Here is a 22,056-nt window from a genome sequence, read left to right on the forward strand (position 1 = left end):
TTCTCAGAAAAACATCAAATGTCCATTATTGTTGAACAAAGTAAATTTTATGATTAGCTGGATTTATTACAGAGAGAGAATATAGGTTGTATATAGAAACGTATAACAGTACAGTATTGCAGTGTCCTTGCTAATTATTATTATTATTATCCTTTATTTATTAGGCGCCACAAGAGTTCCGCAGCGCCGTACACAGCACAAACAGTAGACTAAACAAGGTGAAACATTACAAACGGTTAACAAAAAATACCAAAACTTCAGAGACTCCAGGCAGGCTAATGCAGTAAAGACGGAGCAGAAGAGCAGGTATGGAGAACAAAGGGAAGAGGGCCCTGCTCAAATGAGCTTACATCCTAAGGGAGGGTGGACAGAACTCAGGCACAAAGGGAGCAAGTTGAAGTAAGTGGGAAGAGAACAGGGGGGCTGGAAGGAGAGAGGGGAAGAACAGGTGGAAGCTTGGTAAGCCTTTAGGAACAGGTAAGTTTTGAGTGCCCTCTTGAAGGAGGACAGATTGGGAGAAAGACGGATGGAGCGAGGGAGGTCGTTCCAGTGAAGGGGGGCAGCACGGGAGAAGTCTTGGATTCTGGAGTGGGAAGTGGTGATAAGAGTGGAGGAGAGGCGACGGTCATTGGCCGAGCGCAGGGAGCGGGCAGGGGTGTGAATGGAGAGGAGGTTAGAGATATAGGGAGCAGTAGACTGGGAGAGAGCCTTGTAAGTGACGGTCAGGAGTTTGAAAAGGATTCTGTAAGGAATGGGGAGCCAGTGTATGGCATGGCAGAGAGGGGAGGCAGATGAGAAGCGGCGAGAAAGGAATATAAGTCTTGCAGCCGCATTGAGTATACAGCAGAGGGGGGCGAGATGGGAATGGGGGAGGCCGGTAAGAAGGAGGTTGCAATAATCAATGCGGGAGATGAGTGCGTGGATGATAGTTTTGGTGGCATCCTGGGAGAGGAAGGGCCGGATGCGGGCAATGTTGCGTAGCTGGTAGTGACTGGCTTGGGCAAGGGATTGGATGTGGGGGGCAAAGGAGAGAGAGGAGTTGAGGGTAACGCCCAGCCAGGGGAGTTGGTTGACAGAGGAGATGGTGGTATTGTTAACAGTGATAGAGAGGATGTGGTGGGAGGGGAGTCTAGGGGGAGGAAAGACAATCAGTTCAGTTTTGGAGATGTTAATTTTGAGAAAGCGCGATGACATCCAGGAGGAAATGGCAGAGAGGCAGTCAGATACACGAGAGAGGAGAGTGGAGGAGAGATCAGGCGAGGAGATGTAGAGTTGGATGTCATCAGCGTAAAGGTGATACTGAAGACCGAAGGAGGAGATGAGAGCCCCAAGGGAGGAGGTGTAGAGCAAAAAAAGTAGAGGGCCAAGAACAGAGCCCTGAGGGACACCAACAGGGAGAGGGAAGGGGGTGGAGGAGCCAGACGTGGATACTGAGAAGGAGCGGTTAGCGAGGTATGAGGTGAACCAGGCAAGGACAGATCCAGAGAGGCCAAGAGAGAGAAGTGTTTGTAGCAGGAGGGGGTGGTCCACGGTGTCGAAGGCCGCAGAGAGGTCAAGAAGGATGAGCAGGGAGAAGTGACCCTAGGATTTGGCTAAAAGTAGATCATTAGTAACTTTGGCCAGGGCAATGCTAATGCACGGATAAACCTTTTATTCAGCTGTTCTGATGCTCTACACTTTTAGAACCATTTTAGATGGACACTGGCATTATAAACAGATATAACCTACAGGTCATGGGTTACTGGAGCCCACACGTGGACATTATCATTGTCATTTGCTGTATGACATCAAATGTTAAAAACATTTTTAGGCAATCTGGCTACTGATGAAAACAATATTTCATGCATGTCGGTGCTGCTCGTGCTCTGCAAACATAGATCCTTCTTAGTGAGGAAGAGGTTACACATTTTCCATAGAAATCAAAGGGAAATAACATATTGGCAGCTGTAGGTGGAAAACAATCCTGTGAAGCATCAACGAGCAAGAAATCCGTATACATAAATATCCCCTGTATTGCATCTGTTCCTTAACCATAACTTACATGTATTTTAATGAAACTGTACTTTACAAGCTAATTTGTACCATAAACCCTTGATCATTACTATTACAAGTAGACATTTGGCAATGTGCTCATGATCTCTGTTTAAAGCAGCAGCCCTTCTTACCACATATATACATACATTAAACCACACTTCCCAACTCTCCCTGAATGTCAGGAAGTCTCCCCGAAATAGGGGTGATCTCCCGCACTCCCTGAAGAGGCTGGCATTCTCCCTGATGCTGAGCCAGTACAAGACATGGTTGGCTTCGCCATCTGTGGCAGGATGACACAGTTCAGAAATTGGGTCCTTTGTCCATGTATTGATGACTATGGAGTTCGCCATTTTCGTGGAGACCAAGATTTAATCAAACACTGAGAGGTAAGACAACATGACTTCAGTAATGGAGACAAATGTAAAAGACACTTTAGTCTCTATCGATTCATTAGCTGCTTTTCTTTAAGCATAGTTGCCTACTCTCCCGGAATGTCCAGGAGACTGCCGCATTTCTTGCCCCCGCAATAGATAAGTGGCAAGGGGGGGGGGGCTTAATTATGTAAATATTGCGTCATCGTGGCCCGTGGGACCAAAATGATGCAATTCATCAAGCCCTGCCCCCACACGCCCACCTCCCCGGGGATCTCCCCTAAGCCAACAAGGAAAAGTTGGCAAGTATGCATTAAACATATGCCCCTCCAGAACTGTAACCAGTTCTAAGGAAAAGAAACTCATCTTATCAATAGGTATAAATCACTGTCTATTGCGATAAAACAAAATGTGCAAAGTGGCTAATATCATGGGGGAGTGTCTGCACTTAGATTGTATGCTGTTTGCCATATTTTAAAGAATACCTATTGCTGTGGTGAAAGGATTAAAGCTATGATATCTTTCAGAAAACTTTCTCTGTGACAATATTGGTTTCCTTTTCTTGAACACAGCTATGCTTTACAAGTTATTTAAGCAGTGTATAATATATCAATGTGACAGTATTTAATTAGTAGCGTTTCCTCACTTAACGTATGTTTCAACTCTAACATTAAAGTATATGTGAATAGATACATTTATCGGTTTACACTATATAGCTTTTGAGAGGGGGAATTCTCTGCAATGTGCCACAAAGTGCCTCCGGAACGGTCCCCATAAAAGTGTACGGGAAAATCAGAGATCGGTAAATCACCTGAAGGTGCTACAGAGCATCAAGCACAATGGAATTCCACACATAGAGGAGTGCTCCATTTGCCTACAGTTTTCTCCAGTAACACAAACTGTGGTGTGCATGAATGTCCAGTAGTTTATAACAGAAGACAGACATACATATTATTGCTTAGCCACAACAGTCCTGGTAATATCAATGTAAATGGGATTCCTGCAAGGTCTGTTTTCTCAGTAGGCTCTTAATAAATTGTTCAAACACCTGGATGAGTCACCCACATAGTGCCTTAAAAAAAAGTTGTTTAAAAAACACATGGGCTCTACACAGGAGTGAACTCCCAAAAGCTGAACAGGAGTCAATTCTATTCAACCTGCCAAAGTCAGCTGCTTGCCAGACTTCTAAAACAATTATTAGGTGTAAATGCCTACCTGGTTAAAGGAGTATCAAATTGTTTTCTGTACAGAATTTGCTCAAAATGTATTAATCTTTTATTCTACAAAATGACAACAAATATTTACTGAGAATAATTTACTGAGATAAGTTCCTATAAAATATTGTTAATTGCCCAGGGCCCAGGGGATTCAGGAAGAGTCCCATGATTTTTTAGCATGGGCTGATAGCCTCTGTGAGGGAGGACATGCTGTTTTTGCACTACCCTTTCTCCCATAAAATAATCAGGTTCTGTACTCTACACAGAGCTAAATACAGATTATTACCCCATTATGTCACGTCATCTCTACTCCAACAAAAATGTACTTGGAACATTAAACTACTCCTCCAGGTCTGCAAAAGATACCTTCCAGGTATATCAACACCTGTACCTTAAAGAGCAAGTAAAGCCACTTTAATGTATGTCAAAGTCTGTGGATTATGGTGCTGAGCTATATACATTATACACTACATAAAAAAAGTATGTTGACAACCAACCATCACATCCATATGTTCTCGTTGAACATCTCATTCCAAAATCATGGGCATTAATATGGAGTTTGTCCCCGTTTTGGCATTCCAATAAATTTTAGAACAGGACTGTGGGGATTCATATTCATTCAGCCACAAGAGCATTAATGAGGTCAGGAACTGATGTTGGGTGAATCCTGCCTTGCAGTCAGCATTCTAATTCATCCTAAATGTGTTCATTGGGGCTATAGTCAGGGCTCTGTGCAGGCCAGTCAACTTCTGATTATTATTTTTATTTATAAAAGCAATACAAGGGGCCTGCAGCTCCGTAAATAAACAACAAAATTACACAGATACAAAAATAAAAATGACATAACTATAAACATTCAAATTTACAGAATTTATGTAAAGAAAACACTAAAGAGAGGGCCCTGCTTTTGAAAGCTTACAGGAGTGGGGTGGATACAAAGAGGAATAAGCTGAATGAGGGCAGAAATTGGGGTTGTGAAGGTGGCAGAGTTAGGAGGATTGCTGGTAGGCATAAATGAAGAGGTCAGCTTTTAGGACTTGTGACGTCTGAGGGACACATATGAATGGACTCTTATTTATTCCTAGAAATATGAGAGCAGGTAGATCCTATTAATATCTAGAGTAAATATCACAGTTCTGGAAAGCTAGGAAAGGTAAGGAAGTCTATTTCACCATTTACTAACCCTAGGACCATTGGTCGTGTTTGTGCATTACAAAGGTTAGTAGCTGCATGGGAGAAGTTTTGAAGACAGTAGTGGAAGAGGTAATCAGTGGGGAGGTGAGGAGGTGATTTTTGGGAGTGTGGTGTGAGCCAAACTAGGGAAACCAATTTTGATTACCTCTCTTTGTGTACTGGGGAATTGTAATCATGAAAACAGAAGTTAAGCAAACTGATGCCACAAAGCTGTAAGCACACAATTCTTTAAAAAGATCATTGTATGCTATAGCATTGACTTCCCTTCACTGGAACTAAGGGGGCAGGCCAAACTATTCTAGTTGAGGTTTGACATTGCGTGTGGTAATCTGCGGCTTGTGTGCTGCTGCTCAGCCATAGAAACCCAATCCATGAAGCTCCCGACGAACAGTTATTGTGTTGATGTTGCATCCTGAGGCAGTTTTGAACTATGCAATGAGTGTTGCAACTGAGAACAATTTTATCGCCTTAAGCGCTTCAGCACTCAGCAGTCCTGTATTATGAACTTGGGTGGCCTTCTACTTTGTGGCTGAGCTGTTGTTTCTCCTAGACATATCCACTACACAATGACAGTGCTTTCAGTGGCCTGGGGAAGATATAGTGGGCAGAAATTTGAAAAACTTATTGCAAAGGTGAAAATTCCATGTTGAAAGTCACCAAGATCTTCGGTATGACCCATTCTACTTCTAATGTGACTATCGAGATTACATGGTGGTATACTTTATTTTATGCACCGATGGGTGCAGCTGAAGTGGTCAACACACACTTAGAAAAGGTGTCCACAAACTTTTGGACATGTAGACTATATACAGCGCTATAATCCTCAACTCTGCTCTCTAAATCCTCTGCAGCAGGTTGTCATGTAGGAGGGAGGTGCTTTGCTATCTAAGCAGACAAAGTTTAAGCAACAGCTTGAAGACTGTGTGATTTATACATAGGGGACACAGTTTTCCTAAATCATATACCCGCAGCATCAGCTTTATGGCCTTTATAAATATCCCATCAGCACCAGGTCCTATCTATGTGGGAGGAGCTTAAGGTGTCCGAGTGTAGGGAGGAGGAGGTGCTACTTTGCTTTTCATCAGAGACGCGGTGACATATTAGGCTAATACTGAACAATTTTATCTTATGGTTCATATCTGAAAGCTTTAGTTTTCAAGTTTACCAATCCTTTTAATAGCGTTTACCACTCTTCTTATATAGCCTATACAAGTAATTATATTAACATATATCACATCAATTAAGCAGTACATAAGAGTTGTGGAAAGAGCTAGCATGAGGAAAGGACTATGCACTATGGTTGCAATATACATCAGCATTGGCCTTCCAAGCAACAAGTAATAATTCATCACCATTATGATTATACATGTCTCTCCATATGATTATTACATTGGTCCCGTCAGTACAGCAGGAGTAGTTTCTACATATAATCTTTCAATGTAATAACCTGTTGAGTACTTTAGGGACATCAAACTCTCACAGAGAAACGCCAGTGCTCAGCGGGTAGAGCAGGTTTCCTGCCCTGATTGCAATCAGAAGTCGTGGTTTCAACACATCTCAAAACACATACACACACCAGATACTCAACATTAGGAGATACTAGTTACAAAACACTGTCACATTTGCATTGTTACTAAGAGAACATTTGCTCAACCAGCTACTTGCCTATTTAAAATGATCAATGCCAAATTCATGCAGAATTTTCAGAAAAAAGAAAAGAAAAATAAGCTGTATAAAACCTTATTGAAATTGATGCCTCAATTGTAACACTAAATAAACAAAGTTTATTTTTCTGCATAACAGAGAACTGTGGCTTCTTTTTACTTATACAATCAACAAATGCAAACAGTTGATCTGCATCACATACTAATACATACTGTTTAATCTGTGTCAGTTTTACATTTGAATTTATTTTGTACATACTGAAAGATGCTCTCCACATTTAGGGGGGAATCCAGTTGTTGGCGATGTGTCGTGCGGATATCGCACCGTGTACATTGCCGGCAATTTCGGTAGAAATCTCGGCTCACTTTTCCCTCACCCCTCTGTGGGGCGCGAGGAAAAAAGAGCGGAGATTTGTAGGAAATCTCTGCCGCAACGTGTCTCACAGACGTTCCGGATACACTTCTTGGTTAATTGAATTCCCCTCCTAAGACTGCTGTAACTTATTGGTTTCTACATATCCTACTGCATCATCCAGTAAATACATTGCTGTGCTCTCTAATTTGTTTCTGTGCATCCAGCATAGCCTGTACATTATATGGACAGATTAATTTTATTGCCAGTGTCTGCGATAGAGATACTGTGTTGCTCAGTGTTTTGGATACAATGTTATCCATACACCAGTACTCTACTGTTAAAGTAGCAAATCATTTAAAGGCTCGATCACACCGGTCTGCTGTCAATGTCCTTTCCAGTTACTATCTAATGCCTGAAAAAGGCATAAAATAAATAAAATAGGATAAATGTTTTAGTGGTACATTCCCACCCTTGCACCCCAAAATGTTAATGTTGCCTTTAAAAGTTTAGACCCACTTTTCATAAGTTAACACATATTACTGGTACAAGACACAGTATTACAATGCATCAAAAGTGCATGAAAAACACTTTAAAATTCACTTAAAGTCTAAAATGCATGTTAAAAGTGCACTGACAATCCGCGAATAATAAAAAGTCAACTGCAGGCTTGCCCAGCACTAGAGAGCCAAATTTTATCTCTGCCCCATAATCTCCTTACATCCTCTTAAGTCTAAATTTTGATTTATATATTTATTACGTAATCAGCACTTCTCTGTATTATATAATAAAGAAGTGTCAAAAGCAATAAAATATATATATATATATATATATATATATATATATATATATATATGTGTGTGTGTGTGTGTGTGTGTGTGTGTGTGTGTGTGTGTGTATATATATTATATATCTAATATATAAATGCTTAGTGGTGTCTGTGTGTGGAAAAAAAAACCCACGTTGCAGCGCCACCTGCTGGGCAGAGTTATACACTGACCTACTAAATTCTTAGTGTGTGTGGGAAAAAAAATTCAAAAAGGGCTGAAATTTGGTAGGGCTCAAACTCATTTTCGTGAGGCAATTTTACCTCATGAACACACATGTGTAGAGGCGTGCGTTAGTGTGTGTGTGTGTGTGTGTGTGTGTGTGTGTGTGTGTGGAAAAAACTATTTTCTCAGAAAGGGCTCATCCAATTGACCTGAAATTTGGTATACTGACATTATTTGACAAAAAAATTAGAATAGTCAAGTCAGTTAACTTCCATCATCCCCCCTTCCCCCCGTGGGAGGGGTAGTAAAGGCTAAATTTACGAGTTGAGGGGTCAAACTCATTTTCATGAGGTAATTTTACCTCATGAACACACATTAAAAAGGCCGTTTGGGTCGGGAACTAACGCTCTTCCCCTGAGGAGGCCTGGGCTAGGTCCAAATGCATGACAAGAACCTTTTTAAGACCTTAAGTAGCTTGATTTGACTAGAATGCATGAGTATCATGCACGGGTTAACTTTATATATATATATATATATATATATATATATATATATATATATATATATATATATATAATCTCCAAATTAACTGTGTCCATATGACTCAGGTTAGGTCCTTTCTATTAACACAATAGTACTTGTATTTATTTGCCCAGAAAAGTAAAAGTACCTGTAGAGATTACAATGAACAAAATAAGAACAGGAAATTGTGCAATAAATGATGTATACTTTAAAATGCTGGATACTACCCGGGGCCAACACTCCCATATGTGCAGTGTAACCGTCTACTAGTTGTAAGTTGGATTTGCAGCAAAATATCAGATGTGACTTCAGTATTATTTCTCAATTCGCTGCCAAGATACACTTGCTACTAAAAATGAGTTTTACAGCTATCACTTTACACTGCACATCCTTCATTTCCACAGGAAATTGCTCATAGCAGTTATGCAGGCTTTAAAAGCAAAATATGCACACTGGACTGCAAATATAGCAAATGGCATTAAACTTTATTATATGCGTTTCTTACAGGGTAAACTTTTAAACCAGAGATTACTACATTCAAACACACTGGTATTTTGTGCTTTAAAATAATGTGGAGTAGAAAAGGAACTCGTGTTTCATTATCTGCTCAGTCATGTCACAAAGTTGATACACAACTAAATAAGTAATAAAACCCATACGAAGAATGCAGTGCTAGTTTGGTATGTACTGCTCTAAAAGGTTTGATTCCATAATAGAAGTCAGGGTCATTTTTAATAAAAAAAAAAAAGGAGATCATTCGGCCTAGTAAGATGTAGCCAGGGAAGGGGTGAATCGTACTCTAGGGCCTGATTCATTAAGGATCTTAACTGAAGAAACTTCTTATTTCAGTCTCCTGGACAAAACCAGGTTACAATGCAAGGGGTGCAAATTAGTATTCTGTTTTGCACATAAGTTAAATACTGACTGTTTTTCCATGTAACACACAAATACTTGATAGCTTATTTGTACACTGAAATTTAAAGTTGATATTTGTGTGCTACATGAAAAAACAGTCAGTATTTAACTTATGTGCAAAACAGAATACTAATTTGCACCCTTTGCATTGTAACCTGGTTTTGTCCAGGAGACTTAAATAAGAAGTTTCTTCAGTTAAGATCCTTAATGAATCAGGCCCCGAGTCTTTAAAGGACATTTATAAATGTGTACAAATGCACACCATCAATACATTTCTATTTGGACAGATGTGCCTATATATCCACCTCTCACACACATAGGTGCAAAACATCCCATTGCTTGGAACTTCCCCATAAAACCAGTCTGCATCTACTTCTGAGGAATTACAGGTCTGGTTTGAAATTCCTGGAAACTATAAAACCATCACTTGAAAATCCAGCCTATTAACACACCAGGACCAACCCTTTCACCAATGCAATCAATATAAAGCAATGTATAATGGTGAAATAGACGTCCTTACCTTTCCTAGCTTGCCAGAACTGTAGTATTTACTCTAGATATTAAATTAATAGCATCTTCCTGCTCTCATATTTCTGAGAATGAATGTGAGTCTGTCCATATGCCAGGTCACAGATAGAGTTCAAAATAAATATCTCTCTTATCAGAACCATAATCTGTAACAGACATTTATACCACTGACCTCTGTTGACAATGCAGAATTTAATTTCATTATTACACAACTGGAAACAAGGAGTTGGCATAGATCTAAAGGAGAATCCCACCCACATGTAACATTTCCCCATTAGCATCCCTACCCCCACTAACAGAACTGCAGAGGCAGCACACATTGTTGTTAGCAACATTCTACGTTTGGGTGCAAGTCATTCATTATATATCACGGACACAATTTGTAATTAATAACTTAATATCTGTGGTTCATAAAACCCCTGGCGAACATTTTAAAATTGGACGGATACTGCACACACCTACATCCGGATTCAAGAACAAAAGGATCTCAAGAAACTTTTTCATCTGAATACGGATACGCACATCTTTGATAAAGTCACAGAGGTGTGACAAAACGCGTCAGTAATGTGGGTACTATTGATAGATGAATGTGGGTTAATGCAGACTTAGGTGGTCTTTTATATTTAACCCTTGATTGATGTGGACATATTCGTGGAGTGATATACTCACATACAGAGAAGGGACTACACAGCCTTTACCTACCTGATTGATTACTGCATTTGGAAAGGACAAGCTAAATGGGAGATCTGGTGTGAGAGGCATCTATTATATCCGGCTACCTTTTTACATAGAGGGATGCTCAGATCTGACGTTAGCTGTGCACAGTGTGTGCTGAGGAGATCTTCATAAACCATCAGCGTCCTAAAGTGCAGCAACACACAGGTGACTGATCGGTCCTGGCAAGTACTGTATGTTATTCTATTCCCAACTATTGGCTTGTTGTATGGAGGTATAACTACAGTTTGGACACTTCAGCCTGCATATTTGAACTTACAGATATGTGGATATCAGAGTACATCACATAATGAGTGATTTAGTTAGAGAGGGGGACGAGCTGGCCAATCGACCCCTCCAGGTACTGTTTGAATTACTAACAATGTCCAGATAGGACTTGATGATAAAAAAATAAAAAAAATATATATATATATATATATATATATATATATATATATATATATATATATATATATATATATATAGAATGTGATTTTTTACATTAGATGTAATAATCTGTAATTGTTGTACTTTCCATCTTGGACAACCCCATCATCATATACATTTGTGCACATATTTTATATGTGATATGAATGGTAAATAGGTTTGTAGATAATAATGATATAGTTATATACATAATTTATTTTATTGATTTTATGTTAAATAAATGTTTTTTTAATGATTAGCAGGAATCTGAGTGTATTCTGCCATATCGGTTTAATTTTAAAATTTTATTTTATATAACCAAGGTGACTTTTTTTTTAGGGATACGCACAATGCATATGTGCAATATAACGTCCAATCACAACGCATGGGAAAAAATATTAAATACATTAACACCTCAAATAAAAATACATTTTTATTATTTGTACATGAACCACATATATCAGGATGCTCTTAATGCCTAGTGTACATAAAATGCATTTTTACAGTTAGTCTTACTTGCAAACACAAGCAGCCGTCATCACTATCAGTCAGCATTACACCTGCTCTGCAGCTGGTGCAAGTGATACGGCTAAAAATCACGTCCTTCAGAGATGTCCAGATCTTGAATTGAGCAGGAGTTCATGTGCTCGACCTCACCACACCCTTACTGAACAATGCCTACATCCATCTGCTCCTTTCCTCCCCCACTGTACCCATCAAATCATAGGAAGTGTAGTTTGAGTTTTGTGTCTGACTTGCATGCACCTGTGTTCACTGGCATAAAGTCAGTTTCTAAGCATGGGCAGAGCAATTTCATGTAAAATGCAGCACATAATGAGACGTACGTCCGAAGATGAATCACGCCACTATGCCCATATTTTATTCAATTAAAGTAAAAGCATAGAAACAATGCATTTGTGGCAAACAAAATTCACTGCAGGTTCTGTAAATCTACAGGGACTGTACACAATCTGCTGAGCAAGATATATGTTAATGGATGTTTTAGTGCTTTTAAGCATGATGCCTGTTACTTACAGAGAGTGACTCCATAACTCATAAATTACTACTTCATTTCCTAAAGTAGTACAATGAGTAGAAATTGTAATGATTCCTGCTTCCGAGATCATGCTGTTTTAAAAATCACAAATGTATTTTCCATTATTTTTAACAGCGAGGTGTAAGCAAAATGAATGCACACAAATACATAATTTAGGACCTAGCACAGTGTTGGCTAACCTGTGGCGCTCCAGGTGTTGTTAAACTACAAGTCCCAGCATACCCTTCCAGCAATAGGCTGCTATATATTGGCAAAGCATGCTGGGACTTGTAGTTTCACAAACACCTGGAGTGTCACAGGTTAGCCGACACTGACCTAGCACTTAGTGGTTTGCACCTCAATGGTGCTACAAGCTGATAGGAGTACATTAGACCATGACAATACTATTCTTTACTGGACAATAGCTCTATTTATTTAGATGCAGGTACGCTTCACAGAATGTATAAATTAATAATATACAAGACTATATGAAATATGATCTTCACAGATTGAGATTTACACTATAATAAATGCATTTTAACTCAATTTACATTGCACTAAGAGGCAATGTGTTAATATTGTCATGAATATTGTAACAAATTTTGTCATCGATAACAAACGCCAGACAGAAGAATGCAATAGGACTGCCCATCCACAGTTTCCCCAACAATTGGTAAAACTGGCCTACGTATTATAACTACATATGTCATAGGGATCTGTCGAATACTATTTTGACAAGCACTATCTCTGCATATACATTCCAGTGACCTTAAGGCAATGCACTAGGAGTGGATATTAAATGGATAATGTGCACATACCCATATAATGCAAAAGACTACCATAGAATATGAAAACGACCAGTTCCCAGAATGCACTCTCTCCCAAATGTATAATAAGATCAAAACATGATTTAGTTATTCTTCATTTTATTTTTAATTGAGTCTCCTCTGCCTAAACTAATCCCCCTAACCAAAATACTTGCATGCACCACCAAGACAAGCAAAGCAAAGACACAAACCACTGGCCTAAATCTTACCAATAAGTAGAATACCAAATTCAATTCCTAAAAAGATGTATACTTTTATTAAAGAACATTAAAAGCATAAAAGTGTATTGTATATATATCAGCAACCTAGGTTTCAAAGAGGTAATTCAATAAAAGTATAAAGTAATTGAATATGAAAAGTATGGGATGGATCTGGCCGCACTTCATGGGTGAGAGGGGACATAAATGTTAGATTATTTTAACTAGATAAAGAGATAAACTGTACACCTGTTTTAATGAGTTTTACACATAATTAAAAAAAAAATAATCTAAATCCCTACATATTATTTCAGCGAATACTTTTTTTCTTCCAGTAACAGTAATATTTGCTTTTAGGATTTGCCCAACTTTTTATTAATCATGGACAAACACACACATCTGCAAATAATTTTGGATAAAGCTCCTATTGCAGAGTGCCATCGCTGTAATGCTTGTGGTAAGTTAACCAGAGCCTGTACTGCCAAGAATTGAGAACAGAAAGAGATACAGTTGATAAATGTGTGGTATATACATACTGTACTGTGCATAGAATACAGAGATTCAGAGATCAATAGGTAAATTATAGATGTGTGAATAGTAATCAGATAATATACTGTAACCACCATAATAAAAGTATATATGATCAGTGAAATAGATTGTGTTTTATATAACTAATAACAGACATCTCTGAACCTAGCTGCATATAAAGGCTTGTGACAGGGCGCATATGACAAATGAAAAGCAAAGTACACAGGCCATGACCAGTCACATGCTATTTAACTGAGCCATTGGAACAGGTAATGAGTGAGTGACAGGACCAGTCACTGCCATGATACTCAGCTACAGACCACACGGTTCATTCCTGAATCTGACATGACAGCAAATGGTTAAATACAAAGGAGCACAAAGAGCCGACTCCCAGCTGCTACCTCTACCACACGCATCACAAGACCAGCTACTGTACATACTATTAACTCACATGCCAGGACTAGCATACAACATCCATGTATACACAATGAACAGAGTACAATGTATCAGATGACTAGGAGAAGCCACAGCGGAAGTCAATCTTGACAGCAGACTATTGAGGCAGAGTTGCGGTCACCCCTTTAGTTTAGCACCAAACAGAATAGATCACTGCTCCTTTATAGTGGGGCTGTGGATCAGCATCCACTAAGGACTGCCTCTACTACAAGACCCCACCAGCCGTCTAGTCTACGGGATAGCCTGAGCCAGGGCACCCATGCAGTGTACTTACCGGGGTGAAGTAGTAGGTTACACGTGCAGGGAACCGGGTGCCGATCTCCTTTCCATGGCACAGTAACAGGCCACTTCTCTCTCGGTCTCCGCACAAGGCACCGGTTGCTTAATAGGTGTAAGAAGTTTTCCTCCCAGAAATGACGTCTCCTCTCAATTCTCCACCCCAACCCGGAGCTTGGTTAAAGCACAACAAAGGAGGTGCTGGCAGGCTCTGTCTATTTCCCTTTCTCTTATGACTTATTAACTGAGTTTGTATTGTTTATATTTGACTTTGATTTCTTCTTTGCATGATCCACCCCCTTGCGACCACTAGGTCAGTTACAAAGTATGAGTCCCGGCAGGAGGAAGTGAGGCTAAGAGGAACAAATAGTAGAGGGAGATACAGAGGTCTGCTGGGGTGCTGCAGTTCTAAATCCGGGACTCTGCATTAGAGTAAAGACATAGCAAGCACTTAACATATATATGTCTGAGTACAAAGGGAGGAGTCTGCACTGATCATCACTAGCTCTACCTCTAGTGCGCCTCCTGCTGGAATCCTGGGCACATTGCCTGAGCTTGCTCTGTAGACCTCTAACCCCAAGTGATGTGATCTCTGTGATAATGATGCAGGACAGAATCAAAGTAAATAATCCTGTGTATATGACACATAGGAATATTTGACTAATGCTCAGGAAGTACTTTCTGAAGCCAAGATTTCATTGAAATGCTTCCAGCTAGCTCCAAAAAATAAATTTCCACAATGAAATTGTGTTATGTACAGTGCATTAATCACCTTTTATCACACCAAACCCTAAATAAAAGTCCTGTATGTTCAGATATATATATCATCATCATCATTTATTTATATAGCACCACTAATTCCGCAGCGCTGTACAGAGAACTCATTCACATCAGTCCCTGCCCCATTGGAGCTTACAGTCTAAATTCCCTAATATAGACACACACTCACACACAGATACAGACAGACAGACATAGAGGGAGAGACTAGGGTCAATTTTGATAGCAGCCAATTAACCTACCAGTATGTTTTTGGAGTGTGGGAGGAAACCGGAGCACCCAGAGGAAACCCACGCAAACACAGGGAGAACATACAAACTCCACACAGATAAGGCCATGGTCGGGAATCGAACTCATGACCCCAGTGCTGTGAGGCAGAAGTGCTATATATATTTTCCAAATTGCTTGGCTTTTAAAATGCATGCTTCCAATGTACAGTAAATCATGCTATCAGCTTTGTTTTATTATTTGTTTTAACAAATCATGCATAAAGAGACATTTTAGGATACATAACACTATTCAAGTCAATAACTTAATTTAATTTATTGTCTTATTTTTTTCTGAGATTTAGCTGGAACACCATACAAAATGATCAAATAAATCACCATAAATAACAATATATGATATATCCATTTGTACTCCAATCACACTTCTGACTCCAGTGCATAAAAACATTATAAATATTTATTATCCCAAATACTGACATCATCAGATTATTATCTAATATTGCACATAGCTGCAAACTTTCTTTAACACATAGCAACAAATTAGGCATTTGTTTTCATTTGCTTGATACAGTTTAGTGTTGGAGTGGTAACCCTATACTATAAAATATCCTGAACAGTATTCGTTATGAGTATGAAAAAAAGGAAACAATATTACAATAAATATAACATTACTTCATGGAAACAAAATATGGGGGTCTACTAGTCCTCATTCCCCACAGCCCTAGCTTGTACAAAAATTGGAAAAAGCCTGGAAGTACACAATATCAGTTGTAAAATCATTTTGATGTCTTGTATAGCTAATCACTTGAATGTTGCAATCATAGAGGCATTCAGCCTGTGCTGCCACTCTGAGCAGTGGAAATTTTAAAACAAATCTCTATGGTGATCACAAGGGGCTTTCACATGGTGACACAAAGTAAATGCTTGATGGAGCATAGACAGAGTTTGGAGTATATTTTCTGGCAATGCGCCAGCGAACATTCATCCTACATTGCCGAGAGTGTCCATGTGGATGGCACTTGTGATCACCATAGGCCATATACTAATTAAAGTTCAATTTAAGCTGCAGCTCAAACACAGCAGGCACAAGGGGCAACTTGGAATAAATGCCTGTGTGCATGCATCTAAAGATGGCTTCCTAGTTACAAGGAGGAACTGGGCATCCACAGCAGTGACACTTTGGGCAGTGACAGGATCAGTTGTGTGTATGTGTGTTTTGGGTCATGAATGTATTTCTATTTTGTCATTAATATTTTTATTTATTTTTTTCCAATCTTCACTTTCCTGAAACCCGAAACAGTGACCGAATCCCAAATCTGACTGGATGAAAATCAGAAAGGTGACAATAATAATTACATGACCTCAGGAAATTGTCATAATATAATTCTATTTATTTTAAAGTTCCATTACTACTAGAGCTAACTAGCTGCTTTCTCTCCCCGCAGCTCCATGTACTGCTTTCCTGGGGGTCCATTGTCAGTCTAAAAGCCCCAGCCGAAACCTGAGTCTGTAGAGGAGGGGAGTGGAAGAACGTACATTACAGCTTTTGATTGGTTGTTCCTCTCACACAGCACTTCTGCAGCCATTTTACATTGATTAACAAAACTGTTCCCCATTTTAGGGGGTAATGCAGATTTAAATCTAAAACTGTAATTCTGTCACAGAAAACATATTCCTAAAACTAATGTAGTTCTCGGCCATTTTTGTTTATCTGCGCTCTGTAATATTTATATGCATTGCTGACAATTTTCTTTGTCTAAGCAATGTACCATAACTGACATAATGATCCTTGCATCACAGTATGGGTAATTGGTGTATTCCACTGTATAAATGTAGATACAGCATCAGCATTACAGATGTCTAGCAAATAAGAGCTGGTGACTCACTGGAGCTCTGAGTACTATGAGATAAACAGTCACTATTATAGGAATTAGGAGAGTAGGGCAATTAGTCACAGTGTATGTAGATGTCACATGGAGCTCATCAATCATTTCATGCAATATCAGGAGATTGCTGCCCTCATCCCTTTGCTGTGAGTTACATTACATTGCTAATCAATACTTTTGTTATTTCATATTATGCTTTTAAAGATATTGACTTCACCCTCCCCCCCCCCCTCGCCCTGTCTTAAAATCATGTCTGCTGTTTTTAAAACAAAATTGTATTTGTTTTCAGAGCATCATATATAGATTTATCCTGCCTTTTCATTTATTTCAGCCCAGTCTTCGTTTTTAACCAACGTTGCCCATTCCCAACAGACAGAACTGCCAGCGTCAAATGCTACCTACCAAGAATGAAAAAATCATTTTGTGATGACCTTGACAGTCCCTTATTATTCCCTACAGACTTTAATATTATTGAGAATCTGTGTGGAAAGCTGAAGTATGCAGTGCATGGAAGGAGACCTTGGAACACTTCTGAGCTAGAGGATTTCAGAAGGAAGAGTAGGAAAAATCCCTAAAGCTAGAATAGAAAGAATCTTAGCTGGGTAAAATAAACATTTGAAAGCAGTGATTTCTGCCAAAGGAGGTGTTACCAAGTACTGACTTACAGGGTGCCACACTTGTACACATGCCCCATTCAGCGTTTAATTACTTCAATCTGTTAACATCAACATATAAATAATAATTGAGTATTCAAATATGCCAAAATACTGCCTTTATTTTTTATTTACTTTATCAGAACTTATGATATAAGCAATAATATATTTTTTTCACATAAAGAATTTCCATATTTATCAGGCAGCACATTAAAACAGAAAAGTCTGAAAATGTAAAAACACATCTATTTATCATTGGAGGTTAGTGGGCGGCAGTGAGAATTATTTTGTATCGCTGCAGACAACAGTGATTTAAAATGTTCCGCCGCTGGTAGTTATGAAGCCAGGGCTTATTGGTGAGCCCTGGAAACCTCCCCCCTCCTAAACTAACTAAAACTATCCTCACAGTCAACCTAAAGCTGTTGCTGAATGGAGGATCTAACCCAAGTGGCTACTGCGCATGCACGGATAAGCAAGAGAATTGCGATGGGACCCTGGCGCTGGACGCAGAGAAGCTTCTCCTGTGGAGATGGAGACATAGGACCTTCTAAAATGGTGAGCTAACACCATTTTGAGATGGCGTTAGTTTTTTAAGGCTGGTGGTGAAAATCTTTAATCTGGGTACTGCAGTGGTTAAGGCTTTAACCCTTTGATAAATAAGAGCAGCGATGGCCATTCTCTGGAGACAACAGCCGTTTTCTCCAGATTTTTGTCTCATCGCAGCTTAGTGAAAAGATCCCTTAGAATAAATAATAAACCATTAATATACTTACACAATACAAACATTATCATTGCACAATTAGCGTTGGCACAGCAGATGAGGTATGATGTATGAGTGGAGACAAGTTTAAGCGTGTAATAGAAGGGTAGCAATTTCTGTCGTTGAAACATTGTTTTTACACATAATGAAATACACAGAGCAAAATAAAAAAAGGCATATGGCCCAAGTCCTGTTCAGGTTTCACTGTGCAAGCACTGGCTCCCACTTTAGCTCCGAAGAGCAGAGCAGGAGCCTATAGAGGGGCAGACCAGGATGGCCGGGCCTTTCCCCCCAAATGTTGCTATGGGGCCCAGCATTGCCATGTTCTGCCCCTGCAGTAAGTAATAAGAATTACTTAAGGAACACAAACCAAATGTTAAATAAAGCAGACCATTGTATTTTAAATCCATACACATAAATAACTCATAACTTCAGTAACATTTGTAGTTAGAACTATTGGCCAACAACCAGTTTCCTCAACAAATTCACAGAGTATATTATCATAGAAATCCTATATGACAATTTTCCATATTTTAATTGGAATGCTGATTTTCCTAGAAAGTTTCCTATAAATTAGATACGTAGTAAAAGGATGTGGTGAAACAATGGGAGCGAGACATAAATGTTAATGTTCCTGAGAACACCCAGGATAACTGTTCCCATTAAACAAATGTTTATTTATATAGAATACAATAAGAGAACAGATACTGAGAACGACACCCAGGACATATGTAAAGAGGGGCATGAAATTGACAATATTTAAAAAGTAGGGACATCACTAGAGATAAACATTTTCATGAACAAATACTCAAAATGACAAGATATCAGGGTCATACTGCCTCATGGGAATTCTGGGCAACTGCCCGGGGGCCCTATAGGCAGGGAGTTAAAGCAAGAAGAAATTATTTTTGATCTCCTTAGCAGCGGAGCAGCGGAGATCTGGCTCTCTCCTGCGCTCGCACTAAATGTGCACAGAGAGAGAAGCTGTGATGAGTAAAGACAGAAGAGAAGAATTCAGAAGAAAGAAAGCAACAGAAATGAAGTGAAGGGGGAGTGTGAAACAGGGGAGACAGAATAAGGGGAGCAAAAGCAGCATGATGGTGAGCACGGTGTGAATTAGAGGAGACAGTTGAACGGGAACAAAAGCAGCATGATGGTGAGCACGGTGTGAATTAGAGGAGACAGTTGAAGGGGAACAAAAGCAGCATGATGGTGAGCACGGTGTGAATTAGAGGAGACAGTTGAAGGGGAACAAAAGCAGCATGATGATGAGCACGGTGTGTGAATTAGAGGAGACAGTTGAAGGGGAGCTAGAGCAGCTTATGTGGATGTAAGGGGCATATGGAGAGATTTGATAGGCATGCAAGGGGCTTTTAGTTAGGTTTGATGGCATGCGCCATTTATGACGTTTTCATCCCCACTTCACCAGTTCTTTCCACAGTGATTGTGAAGTACTGTGAAGAGACTATATGTGACCCTTTGAACATTCCTCCTCTGAATACAGCAGCGAAGTAAGAGTTATACAGCAAGTTTTTTAATATATAAACACTAATTTTAGTTGTGTGGGTAGGGGCCCCAGTGCACTGCTGTCACGGGCACTAGGAGTATTTGCCCAGGAAATCACCAGATGATGGCTTACCAGAGTAATATAGATGGTAATAGGTACTCTGGTAGCAGGGTGACAACGGAACAGAAGGAACAGAAGAAACAGCAGATGGTGAGAGAATGCTCGGGGAAAGTCTATGACTAGCAGCACTGGTAATGAGTATATAACTGTACACGAGGAACTAAATGGACAAGGAAACGTGAAGGTAGTCAGTGGTCTGCGTATAGCAAGTTGTACCACTGCTATAGTGAGGAGGAATGTCCAGAGGTAGCGAGGAGGTGGTGAGAGTCAGCGGTCTGCGTATAGCAAGTTGTACCACTGCTATAGTGAGGAGGAATGTCCAGAGGTAGCGAGGAGGTGATGGGAGTCAGCGGTCTGCGTATAGCAAGTTGTACCGCTGTCTAGGTGAAGGAATGGAATCCAGGTGAAGATAGATAACAGGGAAGTCAGTGGTCTGCGGATAGCAAGTTGTACCACTGCTTATGTGAGAGGATATATGCAACTGGTGTCACAGGGAACTGGAATCAGTGGTCTGCGGATAGCAGGTTGTACCACTGCTATGTGAGAGGATACTGGAAACTGGTGTCACAGGGAACAGGAATCAGTGGTCTGCATATAGCAAGTTGTACCACTGCAATATATATGTGAGGAGAGCACGAGGAGATGAATGCTATGCAAAGTATACACGGGCACACAGGACTTAATCCCACTATGATATCACAATACAATGATAACAGAGCAGCACTGCTAAAGTATACAAAGTCACAATAACAATCCAGGCAAATAGGAGACAAAGTCAATGGTAGCAATAGTCTCAGTGGATAGAGGACTCCGGAGGAGAACACAACTCAGTCCAGCTAGATATGCAATACATAAGCAAAGTCAATGAGAAGTATGCATACCGCGGTTCAGGAGAGCAGGCTGTCAGAGAGATGTGCAGGGATACCTGAATGGCTGAAGGCCGGCAGGAGGAGAGATCACTGGAAGGTGGAAGCGGTAATGAAGTTGGTGCAGCGCACGGCAAGTAAACCAGCATGAACGAGGCAATACTCTGGAAGCAGTAGTAAATGGAACTGGAACATAAAGAACACGGGAGAGTTGAGGTGGTCTGAACTCCAGTAGCAGAGATGGTAGCAGCGGAGCGCTGACCCGATGAACACAGGAGAGTTGAGATGAGCTGGAACTCTGTAGAAGCAATGGAGGCAGCGGATAGGAATCAGCTGGTGCAGACACGATGAACACAGGAGAGTTGAGGTGAGCAGGACTCTGTAGAAGCAACGGAGGCAGCGGATAGGAATCAGCTGGTGCAGACACGATGAACACAGGAGAGTTGAAGTGAGAAAGAACTCTGTAGAAGCACGGAGGCAGCGGATAGGAATCAGCTGGCTGCAGACACGATGAACACCGGGGAGTTGAGGTGAGCAGGACTCTGTAGAAGCAACGGAGGCAGCGGATAGGAATCAGCTGGTGCAGACACGATGAACACAGGAGAGTTGAAGTGAGAAAGAACTCTGTAGAAGCACGGAGGCAGCGGATAGGAATCAGCTGGTGCAGACACGATGAACACAGGAGAGTTGAAGTGGTCTGGAAACCACAATAGAAATAACAGGAATCAGCAGGAGCTGAATACACGAGGAAACACAGGAACACCTTCAGAGGCTCATGGGAATGAGACTCCAAGATCAGGCAACGAGGTATTGACCACAGGTGCTTTAAATAGGGAGTGTTGCCTGATCAGCCAATTAATGAAAAGCAACAGATACTGAAGGCTTGAAAGGGCTGCACATGCGCAGACCCTCAGGATGGCGGACGGCCACGGTTCCTAAACACACGAGAAGTAGCACTCACAGTCCGGTGAGTGACAACTGCTTTGCCCGAGGGCCCATAATACTGTTAGC

At 40.3% G+C, this 22,056-nt stretch overlaps 1 protein-coding gene across 2 annotated transcripts in view; it reads right to left on the minus strand.

Annotated features, from left to right (window-relative positions):
* CEMIP2 (cell migration inducing hyaluronidase 2) overlaps positions 1–14,685 on the minus strand; it is a 78,855-nt gene extending 64,170 nt beyond the window's left edge. For both annotated transcript variants that reach the window (XM_075210977.1, XM_075210978.1), the window contains exon 1: positions 14,248–14,685. The gene's annotated coding sequence lies outside the window, so the exon portion shown is untranslated. The remainder of the gene's footprint in view (positions 1–14,247) is intronic.
* Between the last annotated feature and the right edge of the window lie 7,371 nt (positions 14,686–22,056).

Source organism: Mixophyes fleayi, chromosome 1, assembly GCF_038048845.1.
Source record: "Mixophyes fleayi isolate aMixFle1 chromosome 1, aMixFle1.hap1, whole genome shotgun sequence".
NCBI lineage: Eukaryota > Metazoa > Chordata > Amphibia > Anura > Limnodynastidae > Mixophyes > Mixophyes fleayi.